Genomic DNA, 26,095 nt, shown 5'->3' on the forward strand with positions numbered 1-26,095 from the left:
GCCTAACCCTAACCCTCAACCTAAACCTCACCCTAACCCTAACTCTAACCCTAAATCTCACCCTCACCCTAACCCTAACTCTAACCCTAAACCAAAACCTAAACCTCACCCTAACCCTAACTCTAACCCTAACCCTAAAATTCACCTTAACCCTAACTCTAACCCTAAACCTCACCCTCACCCTAACCCTAACCCTAAGCCTAATGCTAAACCTTACCCTAAAATTAAACCTTACCCCAACACTTACCCTCACCCTAACACTAACACTAACACTAACCCTCACAATAACGCTAACCATCACCCTAAACCTAAACCACACCCTAACCCTAACCCTAACCCTCAACTTCACCCTGGCCCTAACCCTTACACTCAACCTAGCACATACCCTAACCCTAATCGTAACCCTAAACCCGAAACCTAACTCGCACCCTAACGATAAACCTAAGCCTCACCCTAACCCTAACACTCACCCACACACTCAACCTCTCCCTAAACCTAATCCTAAATCTAACCCTAACTCTAACACAAACCCTCACCCTCACCCTAACCTTAACACTAACCCTAACACTAACCCTAAACCGAACCCTCAAACTAAATCTTACTCTTACCATATCTCTAAACCTAAACCTCAAACTCACACTGACCTTAACCTTAACCCTAACCCTAAACCACACCCTAAACCTAACCCTAAACCTCACCCTCACCCTAGCCCTCACCATAACCCTAATCCTAAACCTAAACCTCATCTTAACCATCATTCTAATCCTAACCCTAAACCTCACCCTAACCCTAATCCTCACCATAAACCTAATCCTAAACCTCACCCTAACTCTAAACCTAAAACTAACCCTAACCCTAACCCTCATCCTAACCTTCACTTGAACCCTAAATCTAAACCTAAACCTCACCCTCACCGTCACTCTAACTCTAACCCTAACCCTAACCTTAAAACTCACCCTAACCCTAACCCTCACCCTCACACTCACCGTAACCCTAACTCTAAACTTAACAATCACCCTAAAACTAAACTTAACCCTCACCCTAAACATAACCCTCACCCTAACCCTAAGCCTAACCCTAAAACTTAACCTCACCCTAACACTAACCCTAACTCTAACACTAACCCTCACAGTAACCCTAACTCTCACTCTAACCCTAAAACTCACCTTAAACATAACCCTATCCCTCAGCCTCACCTTAGCCCTCACCCTAACCCTAATCCTAACCCTAACCCTAACCCTCATCCTCACCCTAAACCTCACAAAAACCCCAACCCTGATCCTCAATCTAACCCTCACCCTCACCCTAAACCTCACCCTAACCCTTACCGTAACCCTCACCCTAATCCTAACTCTCACCCTTAGGGGAACACTCACCCTCAGCCTAACCCTCAACTTTATTCTTACCGTCACCCTCATCCTAACACTCAACCTAACCCTAACACTCATCCTAACACTCAGCCGAACCCTAACCCTATCCATCACCCTAACCCAAACCCTCACCCTCACCCTCACCCTAAGCCTACCCCTAAGCCTGAGCCTAAGCCTAACCCTAACCCTCACCCTCACCCTAGCCCTCACCCTAAACCTAATCCTAACGCTAAGCCTCATCCAAACCCTCACCCAAACCCTAAACCTAAGCCTAACACTAACCCTAACTCCAACCCTAAACCTCACCCTCACCCTAACCCTAACTCTAAGCCTAACCCTAAACCCAAACCTCATTATAACCCCGAACCTAACCCTCAGACTTACCCTCACCGTAACCGTAACCCTAACCCTCACCCTAACCCTAACACTAACACTAACACTAACAATAACTCCAACCCTAAACCGTAACCCTAACCCTAACCCTAACAATAACCCTAACCCTAACCCTGAACCTCACCCTAATCATAACCCTCACCCTAACACTAACCCTCACCCTAACACTAACCCTAACCCTAACACTAACCCTCACACTAACCCTAACCATCACCCTAACCCTAAACCTCACCCTAACACTAACCGTAACCCTAACACGAACACTAAACCTTACCCTAACCCTAACCCTCACACTCAAACTCAACGTAACCGTAACCCTAACCTTAACACTAACCATAACACTCACCGTAAACCTAACCCTCAATGTAACACTTAACCTCACCCTCACACTAACCCTAACCCTAACACTAACCCTCACACTAACCCTAACTCTCATCCTAATCCTAAACCTCACCCTAACCCTAAACCTAACCCTAAACCTCACCCTCACCCTAGCCCTCACCCTAACCCTAATTCTAACCCTCACCCTCACCCTAACCCTAATCCTCATCCTCACGCTAAAACTCCCACTAACCCTAACCCTAATCCTCAATCTAACCCGAACCCTAACCCTAACTGGAACCCTTACCCTAAGCCTAACCCTCACACTTATCTTAACCCTCACCCTCAGCCTAACCCTCACCTTTACACTTATTATCACCCTCACCCTAACCCTCACCCTAAATCTAACCCTCATCCTAACCCTCAACCTAACCCTAAGCCTAACCATTACCCTAACCCTAATCCTCACCCTCATCCTCACCCTCAGCATAAGCCTAACCCGAACCCTCACCCTCACACTCACCCTCACCCTAACCTTAATCCTAACTCTAACCCTAACCCTAACACTAACCCTAACTCTAAACATAAACCTCACTCTCACCCTAACCCTAACTCTAACCCTAAACCTAAACGTAAACCTCATCCTAATCCTAATCCTAACCTTTACCCTCACCCTCAACATAACCCTAACCCTAACCCTAACCTTCATCCTATCACTTACCCTCACCCTAACACAAACCTTAACACTAACACTGACCCTCACACTAACCCAAACCATCAACCTAACCCTAAAGCTAACCCTAAACTTAACCCTACCACTCAGCCTAGCCCTCACCCTAACCCTAACTTTCATCCTCCCCCTAAACCTCACCCTAACCCTAACACTAATCCTCAATCTAACCCTCACCATCGCTCTACCCCTAACCCTAAACCTCACCCTAACGCTAACCCTTACCCCTACAGTAACCCTCAGGCTTAGCCTAATCCTCACGTTTACCCTTACCGTCACCCCCACCCTAACCCTCACCCTAACCCTAACACTAATCCTCAATCTAAACCTCACCCTCACTCTACCCCTAACCCTAAACCTCACCCTAATGCTAACCCTCACCCTAACAGTAACCCTCATGCTCAGCCTAACCCTCACGTTTACCCTTACTGTCACCCCCAACCTAACCCTCACCCTAACCCTAAACCTCACCCTCATGCTCGGCCTAAGCCTAATCCTAATCCTAAGCCTAACCGTAAACCTGACCCTCACCCTAACCCTAAAACTCACCCTAACACTAACACTAACTCTAAACCTCAACCTCACCCTCACCATCACCCTCAGCCGAAACCTAAGGCTAAACCTAAACTTAACACTAACCCTCACACTCACCCTAACACTCACCCTAACCCTAACCCTAACACTAACCCTAAACCTAATCCTCACCCTCAGCCTCACCCTAACCCTCATAATAAACCAAAACCTCAACCTCACCCTAACACTAACGCTAAACCTAACCCTAACCCTAATCCTAAACCTAACCCTCCCCCTAACTGTCACCCTAACCCTAAGACTAACACTAACCCTAACTCTAACCCTAACCCTAACAATAAACCTCTCCCTAACCCTAACCATAACCCTCAAACTAACCCTAACCCTCACCCTCACCCTCATGCTCAGCCTAACCTTAAGCCTAACCCTAACCCTAACACTAACCCTCACAGTAAGCCGAACCCTAACCCTAATCCTAATCCTAAACCTAACCCTAACACTAACCCTAACCCTAACCCTCACCTTCAACCTCACCCTCAGCCTAACCCTAAGCCTAACCTTAAACCTAACCCTAACACACACACTCACCCTCACCCTAACCCTAATCCTATCCCTAACTCTAAACCTAACCCTCCCCCTAACTCTCACCCTCACCCTTACCCTAAAACTAAGCCTAACCCTAAACCTCAACCTAACCCTCACCCTAACCCTAACTCTAAACCTAAATCTCACCCTCACCCTAACCCTGACTCTAAACCTAAACCAAACCCTAAACCTCACCCTAATGCTAACACTAACCCTAACCCTAATATTCACCCTAATCCTAACTCTAACCCTAAACCTCACCCTCACCCTAACCCTAACCCAAAGCCTAATGTTAAACCTTACCCTAAACCTAAACCTTACCCTAACACTTACCCTCACCCTAACACTAACACTAACACTAACCCTCACACTAATGCTAACCATCACCCTAAACCTAAACCTCACCCTAACCCTAACCCTAACCCTCAACTTCACCCTAGCCCTCACCCTAACCCTAACCCTCATCCTGACCATAAACCTCACACTATCCCTAAAACTAATCCTCAATCTAACCCTCACCCTCAGCCTAACCCGAAACCTCACCCTTACCATAAACCTCACCCTCAGACTAACCCTCACCTTTTCTCTTACAGTCACCCTCATCCTAACCCTCACCCTAAACCATAACCCTCATCCTATCCCTCACCCTAACTGTAACCCTAACCATCAACCTAACCCTAACCCTCACCCTCAACTTAAGCCTCAGCCTAACCCTAACCCTATGCCTAAACCTAACCCCAAACCTCACACTCAACCTAGCCCTCACCCTAACCCTAATCCTAACCCTAACCCTCATCCTAACCCTCAAACTAAACTGAACAAGAACCATCACTCTAAACCTAATACTCATCCGCACATTCACCCTCAGCCTAACCCTAAGCCTAAGCCTAACCCTCACAATCACCCTCACACTAACTTTAATCCTAACCCTAAACCTCACCCTAAACCTAAACCTTAATCTAACCCTCACGCTAAAGCTAACCCTAACCCTAACCCTCACCCTCATCTTAGTCCTCACCCTAACCCTCACTCCAAACCTAACCCTCAACCTCAAAAAAACATAAACCCTAACCCTACCCCTAACCCTAACCCTAAACCTCACCCTAACCCTAACACTAACACTCAAGATAATCCTAGCCCTCAACCTAACCCTAATTGTAACCCTAACCCTCATCCTAACCCTCACCCTTACCCTAACCCTAATCTTCAACCTAACCCTAAACCTAATTCTAACCCTCAACTTAACCCTAACCCTAACCCTCACTGTAACCTAACCCCAACCCTCAACCTAACCCTAAACCTAACCTGAACCCTAAACCTCACCCTTAGCATAACCCTAAACTTCACCCTCACCCTATCCGTCATCCTAAACCTAATCCTAACCCTAACCCTCATGCTAACCCTCACCCTAAACCTAAACCTCACCCTAAACCTAGCCCTAATCCTAACCCTCAACCTAACCCTAACCCTCACCCTCACCATAACTCTAATGCTAATACTCACCCTATCCCTAAACCTAACCCTAACCCTAAACCTCACCTAACCCTAACCCTAACCCTCACACTCATGCTAGACCTCACCCTAACCCTAATCCTAACCCTAACCATCACCCTCACCCTCACCCTAACTCTAATCCTAACCCTAACCCTAACCCTAAACCTCACACTCACCCTCACCTTAATACTAGTCGCATTCCTAACCTTAACCCTACCCTCACCCTCACCCTAAACCTCACCCTAACGCTAACCCTAACACTAACCCTAACCCTAAACCTAACCATAACCCTCACCCCCAGCCTCAACTCACCGCAAACTTAACCCTAACAATAACACTAAAAATAACTGTAACCCACACCCTAACCCTAACCCTAAACCTAAACCTAACCCTAACTCTAACTCTAACCCTAAACCTAAACCTCACCCTAACTCTAATCCTAACCCTCACCCTCACCCTCACTGTAACCATAACCCTAACCCTAACACTTACATTAACCCTAACCCTAACCCTAACCCTCATCCTAAACATATCCTTCACCCTAACCCTAACCCTCACCCTCACACTTACCCTCACCCTAACACGAACCCTAAACCTCACACTCACCCAAAACGTTACCCTAATCCTAATACTAAACCTAAGCCTAACCCTCACCCTCACCCTCACCCTAACCCTCACCCTAACCCTAACTCTAACACTAACCGTAACCCTAAAGCTAGCTCTCAGCCTCAACCTAACCCTAACTCTAACCCTAATCCTCACCCTCACCATAACCATAAACCTAACCATAACTCTAAAGCTCACCCTAACACTAACCATAAACCTCACCCTCACTCTAGCCCTCACCCTAACCCGAATCCTCAACCTAACCCTCATCCTGAACCTCACCCTAACACTAACCCTAACACTCACTCTCACCCTCAACCTAACCCTAAACCTAAACCTAAAACTGTCACCCTCACCCTAACCCTTACCCTAATTCTCACCCTAACCCTACACTTCACCCGAACCCTAACTGTAATCCTAACCCAACAATAACCCTAACCCTCACACTCACCCTCACCTTAAACCTAGTCCCAATCCTAACCTTAACCCTACCCTCACCCTCACCCTAAACCTCACCCTAACGCTATCCCTAACACTAACCCTAATCATAAACCTAAACCTAAACATAACCCTCACCCCCAGCCTCACCTCACCGCAAACTTAACCCTAACCATAACACTAAAAATACCTGTAACCCATACCCTAACCCTAACCTTAACCCTAAACCTAACCCTAACTCTAACCCTAACCCTAAACCTAAACTTCACCCTAACCCTAATCCTAACCCTCACCCTCACCATAACCCTAACCCTAACCCTTACATTAACCCTAACCCGAACCCTAACACTCATCCTAACCATATCCTTCACCCTAACCCTAACCCTGACCCTAACCCTCTCTAACACTAACCCTAACCCTAACGCTAGCTCTCAGCCTCAACCTAACCCTAACTCTAACCCTAAACCTCACCCTCACCATAAACATAAACCTAACCATAACTCTAAAGCTCACCCTAACACTAACCATAAACCTCACCCTCACCCTAGCACTCACCCTAACCCGAATCCTCAACATAACCCTCATCATAAACCTCACCCTAACACTAACCGTAACCCTCACTCTCACCCTCAGCCTAACCCTAAACCTAACTCTAACCCTAACTGTCACCTTCACCATAACCCTTACCCTAACCCTCACCCTAACCATACACTTCACCCGAACCCTAACTCTCACCCTAACCCTAACCCTAACCCTCAACCTAACCCTCACCCTCGCCCTCACCCTCAGCCTAAACCTAAACCTAACCCTAACCCTAAACATTACCCTCACCCAAACTCTAACCCTAAACATTACCCTCAACCTAACCCTAAACTTAAAGCTAATCCTAACCCTAAACCTAACCCTCAACCTCACCCTAACCCTCACCTGAACCCTAAACCTAACCCTAACCCTAACCCTAACCCTCAACCTCAGCCTCATCCTAACTCTAACTCTAACCCTAAACCTCACCCTCATCTTAACGCTAATCCTAAACCTAAACCTCATCCTAACCCTAACCCAAAATTTCACCCTCACTGTAGCCCTCACCCTAACCCTAATCCTAATCCTAACCCTCATCCTAACCCTCCCCCTAACCCTAACCTTAACCCTCAACCTAAACCTAACCCTCACCCTCAACCTCACACTCAGCCTAACCCTAAACCCAACCCTAACACACACAATCACCTTCACCTGTACCCTAATCCTAACCCTAACCCTAACCCTAAACATAAGCGCCCCCTAACTCTCACCCTAACCATAACCCTAACACTAACACTAACTGTAACCCTCAACCTAACCCTCAGCTTAACCCTAACTCTAATCCTAAACTTCTCCCTCATCCTTAACCTAACTCTAACCCTAACTGAAACCTTAAACCTCAACCTAACCCTAACCCTCACTCTCACCCTCACCCTCACCCTCACCGTAACCCTAAACCTAACCGTAACAATAACCTGAACCCTAACCTTAACCCTCATCCTAACCATAACCTTCAACCTAACCCTAACCCTCACCTTAAGACTTACCCTCACTCTAACACTAACCCTAAACCTAACACTAACCCTCACACTAACCCTAACCTAACCTTCACCCTAACCCTAAACCTCACCCTAACCCTAACCCTCACCCTCAACCTAGCCCTAAACCTAACCCTAACACTCATCCTCACCCTAAAACTCACACTAACCCTAACACTAATCCTCAATCTAACCTTCACCCTCACCCTAACCCTAAGCCTCACCCTGACTGTAACCCTCACCATCAGCCCAACCCTCAACTTTGCCCTTACCATCACCCTCACCCTAACCCTCAACCTAACAATAATCCTCATCCTAACCCTCACCCTAAGGGTAACCCCAACCATCACCCTAAGCCTAACCCTCACCCTCTCCCTCTCCCCCAGCCTAACCCTAAGCCTAAGCCTAACCCTAACCCTAAACCTCAACCTCACCCTAGCCCTCACCCTAAACCTAATCCTAACCCTAACCCTCATCCGAACCCTTAATCTAACCAGAACACTAACCATCATTCTAAACCTAATCCTCATCCCCACCCATACACTTAGCCTAACCCTATGCCTAAATGAATCCTAAACCTAACCCTCACACTCCTCCTCACCGTAAACCTAATCCTAAAACTAACCCTAACTCTAATATTAAACCTCAACCGAACCCTCAACCTATCCCCAAGCCTAACACTAACCGTAATCCTAACCCTCACCCTAACCCTTCCGGAAAGCCTTACTCTAACCCTAAACCTCACCCTTACCCTAAACATAACCCTATCCCTAAACCTCACCCTAACCCTGAACCTAATCCTCACCCTCACCCTCACTGTAACTCTAACCCTAACCATAAATACAAAACTAACCCTAAACCTAACCCTGTCCCTCACCCTAACCCTAACCCAAACCCTCACCTTAACCCTAACCCTAATCGTAACCCTAACTCTAACCCTAAACATTACCCTCACCCTAACCCTAACCCTAACCCTAAACCTCACCCTAACCCTAAAATTAATCCTAATCCTAACCCTAACCCTAACCCTCAACCTCACCCTAACCCTCACCTTAACCCTAACCCTAACACTAACCCTCACCCTAACCCTAACCCTCAACCTCATCCTAACCATAACTCTAACCCTAAACCTCACCCTCATCCTAAAGCTAATCCTAAACCTAAACCTCATCCTAACCCTAACCCTAAACCTCACACTCACCGTAGCCCTCACCCTAACCCTAATCCTAATCCTAACCCTCATCCTAACTCTCCCCCTAACCATAAACCTAACACTCAACCTCACCCTAACCCTCACCCTCAACCTCACACTCAGCGTAACCCTAAGCCTAACCCTAAACCTAACCCTAAACCTAACCCTAAAACACACAATCATCTTCAGCTGTAACCAAAACCTAACCCTAACTCTAAGCCTCCCCTTAACTCTCACCCTAACCATAACCCTAACACTAACCCTAACCCTAACCCTCAACCTAACCCTCACCTTAACCCTAACTCTAATCCAAAACCTCACCCTCACCCTAAACCTAACTAACCCTAACTGAAACCCTAAACCTCAACCTAAACCTAACCCTCACCCTCACCTTCAACATAACCGTAAGCGTAACCCTAACCCTAACAATAACCCTAACCCTAACCCTAACCCTCATCCTAAACATAACCTAAACCCTAACCATAACCCTCACCCTAACACTAACCCTATCCCTAACACTAAACCTCACCCTAACCCTAACCCTCAACCTCAACCTAGCCCTAAACCTAACCCTAACCCTCATCCTCACCCTAAACATCACACTAACCCTAATAGTAATCCTCCATCTAACCTTCACCCTCACCCTAACCCTAAGCCTCACCCTGACCTTAAACCTCACCCTCAGCCTAACCCTCACCTTTACCCTAACCGTCACCCTCACCCTAAACCTCAACCTAACACTAATCCTCATCCTAACGCTCACCCTAAGGGTAACCACAACCATCACCCTAACCCTAAAACTCACCCTCTCCCTCAGCCTCAGCCTAAACCTAAGCCTAAGCCTATCGTTAACCCTAACCCTCACCCTAGCTCTCACCCTAGACCTAACCCTAACCATAATCCTAACCCTAACCCTCATCCTAACCCTTGACCTAACCAGAACACTAACCATCATTCTAAACCTAATCCTCATCCCCACCCATACACTCAGCCTAACCCTATGCCTAAACGTACCCTAACCCTAAACCTCACACTCATCTTCACCGTAAATCTAATCCTAAAACTAACCCTAACCCTAATATTAAACCTCAACCGAACCTTCAAACGAACCCCAAGCCTAACACTAACCGTAATCCCAACCCTCACCCGAACCCTCCCGGAAACCCTAACTCTAACCCTAAACCTCACCCTCAGCCTAACCATAACCCTATCCCTAAACCTCACCCTAAACCTGATCCTAATCCTCACCCTCACCCTCACCCTCACTGTAACGCTAACCCTAAACCTAACTATAACACTAACCCTAACTCTAACCCTAACCCCGACCCTCACCCTAACCCTCACCCTAACCCTAACCCTAACCCAAACCCTCACCTTAACCCTAACACTAACCCTAACCCTAACCTAAACATTACCCTCACCCTAACCCTAACCCTAAACCTAAACCTCAACCTAACCCTAAACTTAATCCTAATCCTAACCCTAACCATAACCCTCAACCTCACCTTAACCCTCACCTTAACCCTAACACTAACACTAACCCTAACCCTAACCCTCACCCTCAGCCTCATCCGAACCCTAACTCTAACCCTAAAGCTCACCCTCATCCTAACGCTAATCCTAAACCTAAACCTCATCCTAACCCTAACCCTAAACCTCACCCTCACCATAACCCTCACCCTAAACCTAATCCTAATCCTAACCCTCAACCTAACCCTCCCCCTAACCCTAACCCTAACCATCAACCTAACCCTAACCCTCACCCTCAACCTCACACTCAGCCTAACCCTAAGCCTAACAATAAACCTAACCCTAACACACACAATCACCTTCAGCTGTACCCTAATCCTAACCCTAAACCTGAACCTAACCCTAAGCCTCCCCCTAGCTCTCACCCTAACCATAACCCTAACACTAACACTAACCCTCAACCTAAACCTCACTTTAAACCTAACTCTAACCCTAAACCTCATCCTCACCCTAAACCTAACTAAACTTAACTGAAACCCTAAACCTCACCCTAACCTTATCCCTCACCCTCACCCTCAACGTAACCGTAACCCTAACCCTAACCCTAACAATAAACTGAACCCTAACCCTAACTCTCATCCTAACAATAACATTCACCCTAAACCTAACTGTCACCCTAACACTTACCCTCACAATAACACTAACCCTCCCATTAACACTAACCCTAACACTAACCCTAACCATAACCCTAACCCTAAACCTCACCCTAACCCTAACCCTCACCCTCAACCTAGCCCTCAACCTAACCCTAACCCTGATCCTCCCCCTAAAACTCAAACTAACCCTAACCCTAAACCTCAACCTAACCCTAACCCTCACCATCAACCTCACCCTCACCATAACCCTAAGCCTCACCCTGACGGTAACCCTCACCCTCAGCCCAACCCTCACCTTTACCTATACCGTCACCCTCACCCTAACACTCACCCTAACCCTAATCCTCATCCTACCCCTCACCCTAAGCGTAACCCCAACCATCATCCTAACCCTAACACTCACCCTCTCCCTCAGCCTCAGCCTAAACCTAAGCCTAAGCCTAACCCTAACCCTAACCCTCACCCTCACCATAGCCCTCATCCTAGCCCTCACCCTAACCCTAATCCTAACCCTAACCCTCATCCGAACCCTTAACGTAACCAGAACACTAACCATCATTCTGAACCTAATCCTCATCTCCCTCCATAAAATCAGCCCAACCCTATTCCTAAACGAACCCTAACCATAACCCTCACACACATCCTCACCGTAAACCTAATCCTAAAATAACCCTAACCCTAATATTAAACCTCAACCGAACCTTCAAATGAACCCCAAGCCTAACACTAACCCTAATCCTAAACCTCACCCTAAACCTCCCAGAAACCCTAACTCTAACCCTAAACCTCACCCTCACCCTAAACATATCCCTATTCCTAAACCTCACCCTAACCCTGATCCTAATCCTTACCCTCACCCTCACCCTCACTGTAACTCTAACCCAAACCCTAACTATTACACTAACCCTAAACATAACCATAACCCTGACCCTCACCCTAACACTAACCCTAACCAAAACCCTCACCTTAACCCTAACCCTAACCCTAACCCTCACCCTAACCCTAACCGTAACCCTAAACCTAAACTTAACCCTCACACTAACCCTCACCCGAAAGCTAACTCTAACCCTAATCCTCAACCTCACCCTAACCCTAAACCTCACCCTCACCCTCACCCTCTGGCTAACATTAAGCCTAACCCTAACCCCAACCCTAACCATAATACTAACCCTAACCCCGACCCTAACGCTCACCCTAACCCTAACCCTAACCCTCACCTTCACCATAGCCTATAGCCAAACCTTAAGCCTAAGCCTAACCCTCACCCTAACCCTCACTCTAGCCCTAAACCCAACGCTCACACTAACCATAACCCTCAACCTGACCCTAACTCTAATCCTAACCCTAAACCTAACCCTAACACTCACCCTCACCTTAACACTTATCCTAATCCTAACCCTAACACCAACCCTCACCCCCACACTAAATCTCACCCTAAACCTAACCCTAACCCAAACCCTAACCCTCACCCTAACCTTAACTCTAACCCTAAACCTCACCCTCACCCTAACCCTAACCCTAACCCTAATCCTAAACCTAACCCTAAACCTAAACCATACCCTAACACTTACCCTCACCTTAAAACTAACACTAACCCTAACTCTAACCCTCACCCTAACCCTAACCCTCAACCTCACCCTAAACCTCACACTAACCCTAACACTAATCCTCAATCTAACCCTCACCGTCACCATAACCCGAAACCTCACCCTTACCATAACCCTCACCCACAGGCTAAACCTTACCTTTTCTCTTAAAATCACCCTCACACTAACCCTCACCCTAAACCATAACCCTAATCCTATCCCTCACCCTAAGTGTAAACCTAACCATCACCCTAATCCTAAACCTCACCCTCAACTTCAGCCTCAGCCTAATCCTAACCCTAAGCCTAAACCTAACCCCAAACCTCACACTCAACCTAGCCCTCACCCTAACCCTAATCCTAACCCTAACCCTCATCCTAACCCTCAAACTAAACTGAACAAGAACCATCACTCTAAACCTAATACTCATCCCCACACTCACCCTCAGCCTAACCCTAAGCCTAAGCCTAACCCTCACACTCACCCTCACCCTAACCTTAATCCTAACCTTAAACCTAAACCTAAACCTAACCTTCATGCTAACGCTAACCCTAACCCTAACACTCACCCTCACCTTAGTCCTCACTCTAACCCTCACCCCAAACCTAACCCTCAACCTCACTTAAACATGAACCCTAAACTAAACCCTAACCCTAACCCTACTCCTAACCCTAAACCTCACGCTAACCCTAACACTAACACTCACCCTAACCCTAGCCCTCACTCTAACCCTAATTGTAACCTTAATCCTCATCCTAACCCTCACCCTAACCCTAACCCTAATCTTCAACCTAACCCTAAACCTAATTCTAACCCTCAACCTAACCCTAACCCTAACCCTCACCGTAACCTAACCCTAACACTCAACCTAACCCTAAACCTAACCCGAACCCTAAACCTCACCCTTAGCATAACCCTAAACTTCACCCTCATCCTATCCCTCATCCTAACCCTAACCCTCACTGTAACCTAATCCTAACACTCAACCTAACCCTAAACCTAACCCAAACCCTAAACCTCACCCTTAGCATAACCCTAACCTTCACCCTCACCCTATCCCTCATCCTAACCCTACCCCTCATGCTAACCCTCACCTTAACCCTAACCCTCAACCTAAACCTAGCCCTAATCCTAACCCTCAACCTAACCGTAAAACTCACCCTCACCATAATCCTAATGCAAACACTCACCCTATCCCTAAACCGAACCCTAACCCTAAACCTCACCTAACCCTAAACCTAACCCTCACCCTCATGCTAGACCTCAACCTAACCCTAATCCTAACCCTAACCCTCACCCTCACCCTCACCCTAACTCTAATCCTAATCCTAACCCTAACCCTAACCCTCACACTCACCCTCATCTTAACCCTAGTCCCAATCCTAACCTTAACTCTACCCTCACCCTCACCCTAAACCTCACCCTAACCCTAACCCTAACACTAACCCTAACCCTAAAACTAAACCTAACCTTAACCCTCACCCCCAGCCTCATCTCACCGCAAACTTTACCCTAACCATAACACTAAAAATAACTGTATCCCACACCCTAACCCTAACCCTAACCCTAAACCTAAACCTCACACTAACTCTAATCCTAACCCTCACCCTCACCCTCATGGTAACAATAACCCTAACCCTAACCCTTACATTAACCCTAACCCTAACCCTAACCATCATCCTAACCATATCCTTCACCCTAACCCTAACCCTCACCCCAACACTTACCCTCACCCTAACACGAAACCTAAACCTCACACTCACCCAAAACTTTCCTTAATCCTAATACTAACAACAAACCTAATCCTCACCCTGGCTCTCACCGTAATCCTCACCCTAACCCTAACTCTAACATTAACACTAACCCTAACGCTAGCTCTCAGCCTCAACCTAACCCTAACTCTAACCCTAAACCTCACCCTCACCATAAACATAAACCTAACCATAACTCTAAAGGTCACCCTAACACTAACCATAAACCTCACCCTCACCCTAGCACTCACCCTAACCCGAATCCTCAACATAACCCTCATCATAAACCTCACCCTAACATTAACCCTAACCCTCACTCTCACCCTCAGCCTAACCCTAAACCTAACTATAACCCTAAATGTCACCCTCACCATAACCCTTACCCTAACCCTCAGGCTAAACATACACTTCACCCGAACCCTAACTCTCACCCTAACCCTAACACTAACCCTCACCCTAACCCTAACCCTCACCCTCACCATCACCCTCAGCCTAACCCTAACCCTAACCCTAACCCTAACCCTAAATATTACCCTCACCCTAACCCTAAACCTAACCCTAAACCACACCCTAACCCTAAACTTAATTCTAATCCTAACCATAACCCTAACCCTCAACCTCACTCTAACCCTCACCTTAACACTAACCCTAACACTAACCCTAACCCTAACCCTCACCCTCAGCCTCATCCTAACCCTAAGTCTAACCCTAAACCTCACCCTCATCCTAACGCTAATCCTAAACCTAAACCTCATCCTAAACCTAACCCTAAACTTCACCCTCACCGTAGCCCTCACCCTAACACGAATCCTAATCCTAACCCTCATCCTAACCCTCCCCCAAACCCTAAACCTAACCCTCAACCTAACCCTAACCCTCACCCTCAACGTCACACTCAGCCGAACCCTAAGCCTAACAATAAACCTAACCCTAACACACAAAATCACCTTCAGCTATACCCTAATCCTAACCCTAAACCTAACCCTAACCCTAAGCCTCCCCCTAACACTCACCCTAACCATAACACTAATCCTAACCCTAACCCTAAAACTCAACCTAACACTCATCTTAACCCGAAATCTAATCCTAAACCTCACCCTCACCATAAACCTAACTCTAACCCTAACTGAAACCCTAAACCTCAACCAAAACCTAACCCTCACCCGCATCCTCACCATAACCATAACACTAACCCTAACCATAACAATAACCTGAACCCTAACCCTAACCCTCATTCTCAACATAAACTTCACCCTAAACCTAACTGTCACCCTAACACTTACCCTCACCCTAACACTAACCCTCCCCCTAACACTAACCCTCACACTAACCCTAACCATAACCCTAACCCTAAAACTCACCCTAACCCTATCACTCAACTTCAACCTATCCCTCACCCTAACCCTAACCCTCACCATACCACTTCCCCTCACCCTAACACTAACCTTAAATAAAACACTCACCCTCACACTAACCCTAACTCTCACCCTCATCCTAACACTTACCCTAACCCTAACACTAACCCTAACCCTCACCCTCACCCTAGCCCTCAACTTAACCCTAATTCTATCCCTCATGCTCACCCTAACCTAAACATTATCCTCACCCTAAACCCCACACTAACCTTAACCCTAATCCTCAATCTAACCCTCACCCTAATCCTAACCCTAACCCTTACCCTAACCCTAAACCTAACCCTAACACTCACCCTTATTTTAATCCTCAGCTTCAGCCTAAAACTCACCATTACCCTTACCATCATACTCACCCTAACACTCCCCCTAACCCTAAACCTCATCCTAACCGTCACCCTAACCGAAAACCAAAACATCACCCTAACCCTAAATCTCATCCTCAACCTTATGCTAAGCCTAACCCTAAGCCTAAGCCTAACCCTTATTCTAACCCTCACCCTCACCCTAGCCCTCACCCTAACCCTAATCCTAAACCTAACCCTCATCCTAACACTTACCCTAACCCTCACCCTAACCATCATCCTAACCCTAATCCTCAACCCCACCCTCACCATCAGCCTAACCCTAAGCCTAATCCGAACCCTAACCCTAACCCTCACACTCACCCTCACCCTACCCCTAATCCTAAACCTAACCCTAACCTTCACCCTTAACCTCAACCTAACCCTCACCCTAACCTTAACCCTAACACTAACCCTAACCCTAACACAAGAACTAACCCTCGCCCTAACCCTAAATCTAACCCTAAATCTCACCCTCATCCTAATCCTAATCCTACACCTCACTCTAAATCTAACCCTAACACTCACCCACACCCTCACCGAAAATCTAACCCTAACCCTAACAATAACACTAACCCTAACCCTAACGCTCAACTTAACCCTAACCCTAACACTAACCCTCGACCTAACCCTAACCTTCATCCTAAACCTAAACTTAACCCGAACCCTAACTCTTACCCTTACCCTCACCCTAACCCTTACGCTAACCCTCACCCTCACCCTCAGCCTAACCCTAAGCTTAACCCTAACCCTAACCCTCACACTCAACTTAACCCTTATTCTAATCCTAATCCTAATGCTAAGCCTAACCCTCACCCTCAGCCTAAATCTTACCCTTACCCTCACCCTAACCCTAAACTTAACATGAACCCTAACTCTCACCCTAACCCTAACCCTAACCCTCACCCTAACCCTAACGCTAAACCTCACTCTCACCCTAGCCCTCACCATAACCCTAATCCTAACTCTAACACTCAAACTAACCCACACCCTCAACTTAACCCTAACCATTAGCCTAACCCTAATCCTCACCCCCAGCCTCACTCTCAGCCTAACCCTAACCCTACCCCTCACACTCACGCTCACCCTAACCCTAATCCTCACCCTAACCCTATCCCTAAACCTCACTCTCACCCTATCCCTCACCCTAACCCTAAAACTAATCCTAACCCTCATCCTAACCCTCCCCCTAACCCTACCCTTAACCCTCACACAAACCCTAACCCTCACCTTCAACCTCACCCTCAGCCACACCCTAAGCCTAACACTAAACCTAACCCTAACATACACACTCACCCTAACCCTAACGCTAATCCTAACCCTATCACTAACCCTAACGGTCCCCCTAAATCTCACCCTAAACCTAACCCTAACACTAACCCTAACGCTAACCCTCAAACTAACCTTCACCCTAACCCTATCCCTAACTCTTACCCTAAACCTAAATCTAACCCTAACCCAAACCCTAAACCTCACCCTATCCCTAAACCTAACCCTCACCCTCACTGTAACTGTAACCCTAAACCTAACCCTAACAAGAACACTAACCGTAATACTAACCCTCATCCTAACCATAACACTCAACCTAACCCTAATCCTCACACTAAAACATACCCTCACCCTAACACTATCCGTCACACTAACCCTAACCCTAACCCTAACCCTAAACCTCAACCTAAACCTCACCCTCACACTAACCCTAACCTTAACCCTCACCCTAACACTCCCTCTAACCCTATATCTAACCCTAAACCTCAACCTCACCCTAACCCTAACCCTAACCCACACCCTAACCAAAACCCTCACCCTAACCTTAAGCCTCACCATAACGCTTACCCTCACCCTAACACTAACCCTAACACTAACACTCACCCTCACACTAACCATGACCCTCATCCTAATCCTATCTCTAACCTATCTCTAACCTTATCTCTAACCCTATCTCTAACCCTAACCATATCCCTAACACTAACTGTAACCCTAAACCTCACAATTCACCGTAAACCTAACTCTAACCCTAACCTAAACCCTAAACCTCAGCCTAACCCTAACCCTAACCCTCACCCTAGCACTCACCCAAACCCTAATTCTAACCCTCACCCTCACCCTAACCCTAACCCTCATCGTCACCCTAAACCTCACACTAACCCTAAACCTAATCCTCAATTTAACCCTTACCCTAACCCTAACCCTAACCCTTATCCTAACCCTAACCCTAACCCTAACCCTCACCCTTAACGAAACCCTCACTCTCAGCCGAAACCTTACCTTTACCTTTACCATCATCCTCACCCTAACCCTCAACCTAACACTAAAACTCATCCTAACCCTCACCCTAACCATAAACCTAATCATCACCCTAACCCTAACCCTCATCCTCAACCTCACACTCAGCCTAACCCTAAGCCTAAGCCTAAGCCTTAACCTAAACCTCACCCTCACCCTAGCCGTCACCCTAATACCAATCCTAACCCTAACTGTCATCCTAATCCTTAACCTTACCCTAAACCTAACCGTCACCCAAACCGTAATCCTAACCCCCACCCTCAGCTTCAACCTAACCCTAAGCCTAAGCCTAACCCTCACCCTAACTGTCACACTCACCCTCACCCTAAGCCTAATCCTAAACCTAACCCTATCCCTAAACCTGAACCTAACCCTTTCCCTCACTCTAACCCTAACACTAACCCTAGTCCTAAACCTCACCCTAACCCTCCCCCTAACGCTAAGTCTAACCCTAAACCTCACCTTTACCCTAACCCTAACACTAACCCTAAACCTCACCCTACACCTCACCCTAACCCTAACCCTCACACTCACCCTCAAACTCACCATAACTCTAACACTTACCCTAACAATAACACTAAGCCTAAACTTAACCCAACCGTAAACATAAACCTCACCCTCCCCCTCCCCCTCACCGCAAACTTAACCCTAACCATAACACTAAAAATAACCCTAACCCTAAGTCTAATCCTCACCACCACCATTACCCTCAGCCTAACCCTAAACCTAACCGTAATCCTAACCCTAACCTTAACCCTAAACATAACCCTCACCCTCAGCATCACCCTCACCACAAACTTAACCATAACCCTAACACTAACAATAACCTTATCCCTACCCCTAACCATAACCCTAAACCTAATCCTCACCCCCACTGTCACCCTCAGCCTAAACCTAAGCCTAATCCTAAACATAAACCTAACCCTAACCCTCAGCGTAACACTAACACTAAACCTAACCCTAAACCTAACCCTAACCCTAAACCTAACCCTCACACTCACCCTCACCCTAACCCTAATCCTAAACCTAACCCTATCCCTAACCCTAACCCTCACCCTAACCCTCACCCTAACCCTTATCCTAAACCAAATCCTAACCCTAAGCCTATCCCTCACCCTCAACCTAATCCTCACCCTATCCCTAACTCTAACACTAACCCTAACCCTAACCCTCACCCTCAGCCTCACCCTAACCCTAACTATAACCCTAAACCCAACCCTCACCCTAAACCTAACCCGAAACCGAACCCTCACCCTTACCATAACCCTCACCCTCAGCATAACCCTCAACTTTACTCTTACTGTCACCCTCATCCTAACCCTCACCCTCATCCTAACCCTCACCCTAAATGTAACACTAAACATCACCCTAACCCTAATCCTCAACCTCAACTTCAGCCTCAGCCTAGCCCTAAGCCTAAGCCTAACCCTAACCCTAAACTTCACACTCACCCTAGCCCTCACCGTAAAACTAATCCTAACTCTAACCCTCATGCTAAACCTCAACCTAACCATAATATGAACCATCACTCTAAACCTAATCCTCATCCCCACACTCACCCTCAGCCTAATCCTAAACCTAAGCCGAAGCCTAACCCTAACCCTCACACTCACCCTCACCCAAACCCTAATCCTAATCCTAACCCTAACCCTAAACCTAAACCTCAACCTAACCCTCAACCTCACCCTAACCCTAACCCTAAATTTAACCCAAACCCTAACTCTCACCCTAAACCTAACCCTAACTCTCACCCTAAACCTAACCCACACCCTCACCCTCACCCTCAACCTAAGCCTAAGCCTAAGCCTAACCCTAACCCTCACACTCACCCTAAACTTAACCCTAATCCTAATCCTAACCCTAACACTCACACTCTCTCATAACCTTACCTTTTCTCTTACTATCACCCTCATCTAACCCTCACCCTAAACCTAACCCTCATCCTAACCCTCACCCTAACCGTAACCCTAAACATCACCCTAACCCTAACACTCACCCTCACCTTTAGCCTCAGTCTAATCCTAAACCTAAGCCTAAATCTAACCCTAAACCTCACACTCACCCTAGACCTCAACCGAACCCTAATCCTAACCCTAACCCTCATCCTAACCCTCAACATAAACATAACCAGAACCATCACTCTAAACCTAATCCTCATCCCCACCCTTAGCCTAAGCCTAACCTTAACCCTAACCCTCATCCTCAGAGTAACCCTTACCCTAACCCTCACCCTAACACTAAACTTAACCTGAAACCTAACTCTCACCCTAAACCTAACCCTAAACCTCACCCTAAACCTAATCCTCACCCTCACCCTCACCCTCACCCTAATCCTAAGCCTAACCCTAACCCTAACCCTAACACTCACACTCACCCTAACCTTAACCCTAATCCTAAACGTAACCCTAACCCTCACACTCAACCTAATCCTCACCTTAACCCTAAACCTAACATTTACCCTAACCCTAACACACACCCTCAACCCCACCCTAACCCTAACTCTAACCCTAAACGTCACTCTGACCCGAACCATAACCCTCACCGAGCCATCACCCAAAACATAATCCCAATCCTAAACCTCATCCTATCCCTCCCCCTAGCCCTATGCCTAACCCTCACCCTAACCCTAACTTTCTCACCCTCAACCTCACCCTCAGCCTAACCCTCAGCCTAACCCTAAACTTAACCCTAACCCACACAATTACCCTCACCCTAACCCTAATCCTAACCCTATCCCTAACACTATCCCTACCCCTAACTCTCACCCTAACCCTAACCCTAACACTAACCCTAACCCAAAACGTCAACCTAACCCTCACCCTAACCCTGACTCTAACCCTAAACCTCACCCTCACCCTAACCCTAACTCTAACCCTAACCCAAACCCTAAACCTCACAGTAACCCTAACCCTAACCCACACCCTCACTGTAACCGTAAACATAAAACTTACCATAACAATAATCCTAACCCTAATCCTAAGCCTCACCATAACCCTAACCCTAATACTAACCCTAAACCTCACCCTCACCCTCACCCTAACCCCAACACTAACTCAAAACCTAAACCTCAAACTAACCCTAACCCTCACCCGCACCCTCACCCTCACCGTAACTCTAAACCTAATCCTAACAATAACACTAACCCTAACCCTAACCATTACCATAACCCTAATCCTAACCCCCAAACTCACCCTCAGTCTTCCCCGTAGCCTAAGCCTTACTCTAACCCTAACCCTCACACTCACCCTCACCCTAACTCTAATCCTAACCCTAACCATATCCCTAAACATCAAACTAAACCTCACCCTCACCCTAACCCTAACACTAAACCTAAACCTAACCATCACCCTAACCCTCCAACTAACCCTAACTCTAAACCTAAACCTTACCCTCACCCTAACCCTAACCCTAACCATAAACCTCACCCTAATCCTCACCCACAACCTTACCCTGAATCTCACTGTAACTCTAACCCAAAACCTAACAATAAGACTAACACTTATCCTAACCCTAACCCTAAACTTAACCATAACCATAACCCTCACCCTCAGCCTCACCCACACTGCAAACTTAACCCTAACCATAACACTAACAATAACCCTAACCGTAACTCAAACCTAACGCTTACGCCAACTCTTACCTAATCCTCATCCCCAACCTCACCCTCAGCCTAATCCTAAGACTAACCCAAACCCTAAACCTAACCCTCAGCGTATCCCAAACCCTAACCATAACCCTAACACTAACAGAAACCCTAACCTTAACCCCAAAGCTAACACTAATCCTAACCCTAATTCTCACCCTCACCATTACCCTAACCCAAAAAATAACCCTAACCCTCACCCTAACCCTAAGCCTAACCCTAACCCTAACCCGCACACTCACCATCACCCTAACCCTAATCCTAAACTTCACCCTATCCCTAAACCAAACCCTCACCCTAACCCTCATCCTAGCCCTCAACCTAACACTAATCCTAACCTTAAACCTCATAATAAACCTCACCCTAACCCTAACCTTAACCCTAACACTAACCTTAACCCTAAATCTAAACCTCACCCTAACCCTAAACCTAATCCTCACCCTCAACCTTACCCTCAACTTATTTCTAACCCTAACCCTAACAATAACCCTAACCCTAAACCTAACCTTAACCCTCACACTCACCATAATTCTAACCCTAACCCTAACACTAAACCTCACCCTAACGCTAACAATAAGCCTCATCCTCACTCTAGCCCTCACGCTAACCCTAATACTAACCCTAAACCTCATCCTAACCCTCACCCTAAACCTAAAAGCCTAACCATCACACTAGCCCTCAAGCTAACGCTAAATCTAACCCTAAACCTCACCCTCACCTAACCATAACTCTCACCCTAACCCTCAACCTCACCTTAGCCCACACCCTAAACCTAAGCCTAAGCCAAACCCTCACTCTTACTCTCACTCTAACACTAACCCCAAACCTCACACTAACCCTAACCCTAACCATCACCCTCATCCTAACTCTAATCCTAACCCTAACTCTAACCCAACCCTCACACTCACCCTCAACTTAACCCTAGAACTAATCCTAACCTTAACTCTAACCCTCACCCTCATCCTAAACCTCACCCTAACCCTAACCCTAACACTAACCCTAAACCTCACCCTAACCATAACCCTCACCTTCAGCATCAGCCTCACCGCAAACTTAACCCAAACCATAACACTAACAATAACCCAAACCGTCAACCTAAACCTAACCCTAACACTAACCCTAAACCTAAATCTAAACCGGACCATAACTCTAAACCTAACCCTCACCCTCACCCTCACAGTAACCATAACCCTAATCCTAAACCTTACAATAACCCTAACCCTAACCCTATCGCTCATCCTAACCATATCCTTCACCGTAACCCTAACACTCACCATAACACTTACCCTCACACTAACACTATACCAAACCCTAAAACTAACCCTCACACTAACCCTAACCCTAATCCTCAACCTAACCCTCACCCTCACCCTAACCCTTATCCTAACCCTAATCCTCACCCTAACCCTAAACCTCACCCTCACCATAACCGTAACCCTCATCCTAACCCTCACCCTAACCCTAACCCTAACACTAAACCACACCCTAACACTAACCCTAACCCTCACCCTCACACTAGCCCTCACCCTAACCCTAATCCTAACCCTAACCCTCAAACTAACCCTAACCCTCACCCTCACTGTTACCTGAACCCTAAACCTCACCCTAACCCTAAATTTAACCTGAAAGCTAATTCTCTCCCTAAAGCTGACTCTAACCCGAACCCTAACCCTAACCCTCAACCTTACCCTCACTCTCAGCTTAACCCTTAGCCTAACCCTAAACCTAAGCCTAACACAAACACTTACACTAAAACTAAACCTAATCCTAATCTTAACCCTAACCCTAACCCTCACCCTCATCCTAACCCTCACCCTAACCCTAACACTAACCCTAACCCTAAACCTAACCCTAACCCTCACCCACACCCTCACTCTCAGCATAACTCTAATCCTAACCCTAACAATAATATTAATCCTAACCCTAAACCTAACCGTATTGCTCACCCTAAACCTCACCTTAACCCTAACCCTAACCCTAAACCTCAGCCTCACCCTAACCATAACACTAACCATAACCTTCACCCTAACCCTAATCTAACCCTCACCCTCACCCTAACCCTAACCATAACCCTCACCCTAACCATAACACTCACCCCCACTGTAACCCTCACCCTAACCCTCACCCTAACCCTAAACCTAACCCTAACCCTAAATCTCACCCTAACCCTCAATTTCACCCTAGCCCTAACCCTAACCCTAATCATCCTCACCCTAAACCTCACACTAACCCTAACACTATTCCTCAATCTAACCCTCACCCTCACCCTATCCTGAACCCTAACCCTCACCCTTACCATAACCCTCACCCTCAGCATAGCCCTCACCTTTACTCTTACTGTCACCCTCATCGTAATCCTCACCCTAAACCTAACCCTCACCCTAACTGTAACCCTAAACATCACCCTAACCCTAACCCTCAACCTCAGCTTCAGCCTCAGCCTAGCCCTAAGCCTAGGCCTAAAACTAACCCTATACCTCACACTCACCCTAGCCCTCACCCTAACCCTAATCCTAACCATAACCCTCATCCTAAATCTAAACCTAACCATAACATGAACCATCACTCTAAACCTAATCCTCATCCCCACCCTCACCCTCAGCCTAATCCTAAGCCTAAGCCAAACCCTAACCCTAACACTAACCCTCACACTCACCCCCACCTGAAACCTAAACCTAATCCTAACCCAACCCTAAACCTAAACCTCAACCTAACCCTCACTCTAACCCTAACCCTAACCCTAAATTTAACCCAAACCCTAACTCTCACCCTAAACCTACCCTAACCCTCACCCTAAACCTAACCCACACCCTCACCCTCACCCTCAGCCTAAGACTAAACCTAGGCCTAAGCCTAACCCTAACCCTCAAATTCACCCTAACATTAACCCTAATCCTAATCCTAACCCTAACCCTCAACCACACCCTAATCCTCAACTTTACTCTTACTATCACCCTCAACCTAACCCTCACCCTAAAACTAACCTTCATCCTAGCCCTCACCCTAACCGTAACCCTAAACATCACCCTAACCCTAACCCTCACCCTCACCTTCAGCCTCAGGCTAATACTAAGATTAAGCCTAACCCTAACTCTAAACCTCAAACTCACCCTAGAACTCACCCTAACCCTAATCCTAACCCTAACCCTCATCCTAACCCTCAACCTAAATATAACCAGAACCATCACTCTAAACCTAATCCTCATCCCCACCCTAAGCTTAAGCCTAACCCTAACCCTAACCCTCACACTCACCCTCACCCGAACCCTAATCCTAAAACTAACCCTAACCCTAACCCTGACCCTCACAGTAATCCTTACCCTAACCCTCACCCTAACACTAAACTTATCCCGAAACCGAACTCTCACCCTAAACCTAACCCTAACCCTTACCCTAACCCTAACCCTCACCTTAACCCTAAACCTAACATTTACCCTAAACCTAACACAGACACTCAGCCTCACCCTAACCCTAACTCTAACCCTAAAAGTCATTCTGACCCGAACCCTAACCCTAACCCTAAACCTCAACCTCAGCCTAACCCTAACCCTCACCCTCACCCTAGCCATCACCCAAAGCTTAATCCCAACCCTAAACCTCATCCTAACCCTGCCCCTAACGCTATGCATAACCCTCACCCTAACCCTAACTTTCTCACCCTCAACCTCACCCTCAGCCTAACCCTAAACCTACCCCTAACCCACACAGTCAACCTCACCCTAACCCTA

This window comes from Dipodomys merriami, unplaced genomic scaffold, assembly GCF_024711535.1.
Source record: "Dipodomys merriami isolate MVZ:Mamm:240054 unplaced genomic scaffold, mDipMer1.0.p SCAF_74, whole genome shotgun sequence".
NCBI lineage: Eukaryota > Metazoa > Chordata > Mammalia > Rodentia > Heteromyidae > Dipodomys > Dipodomys merriami.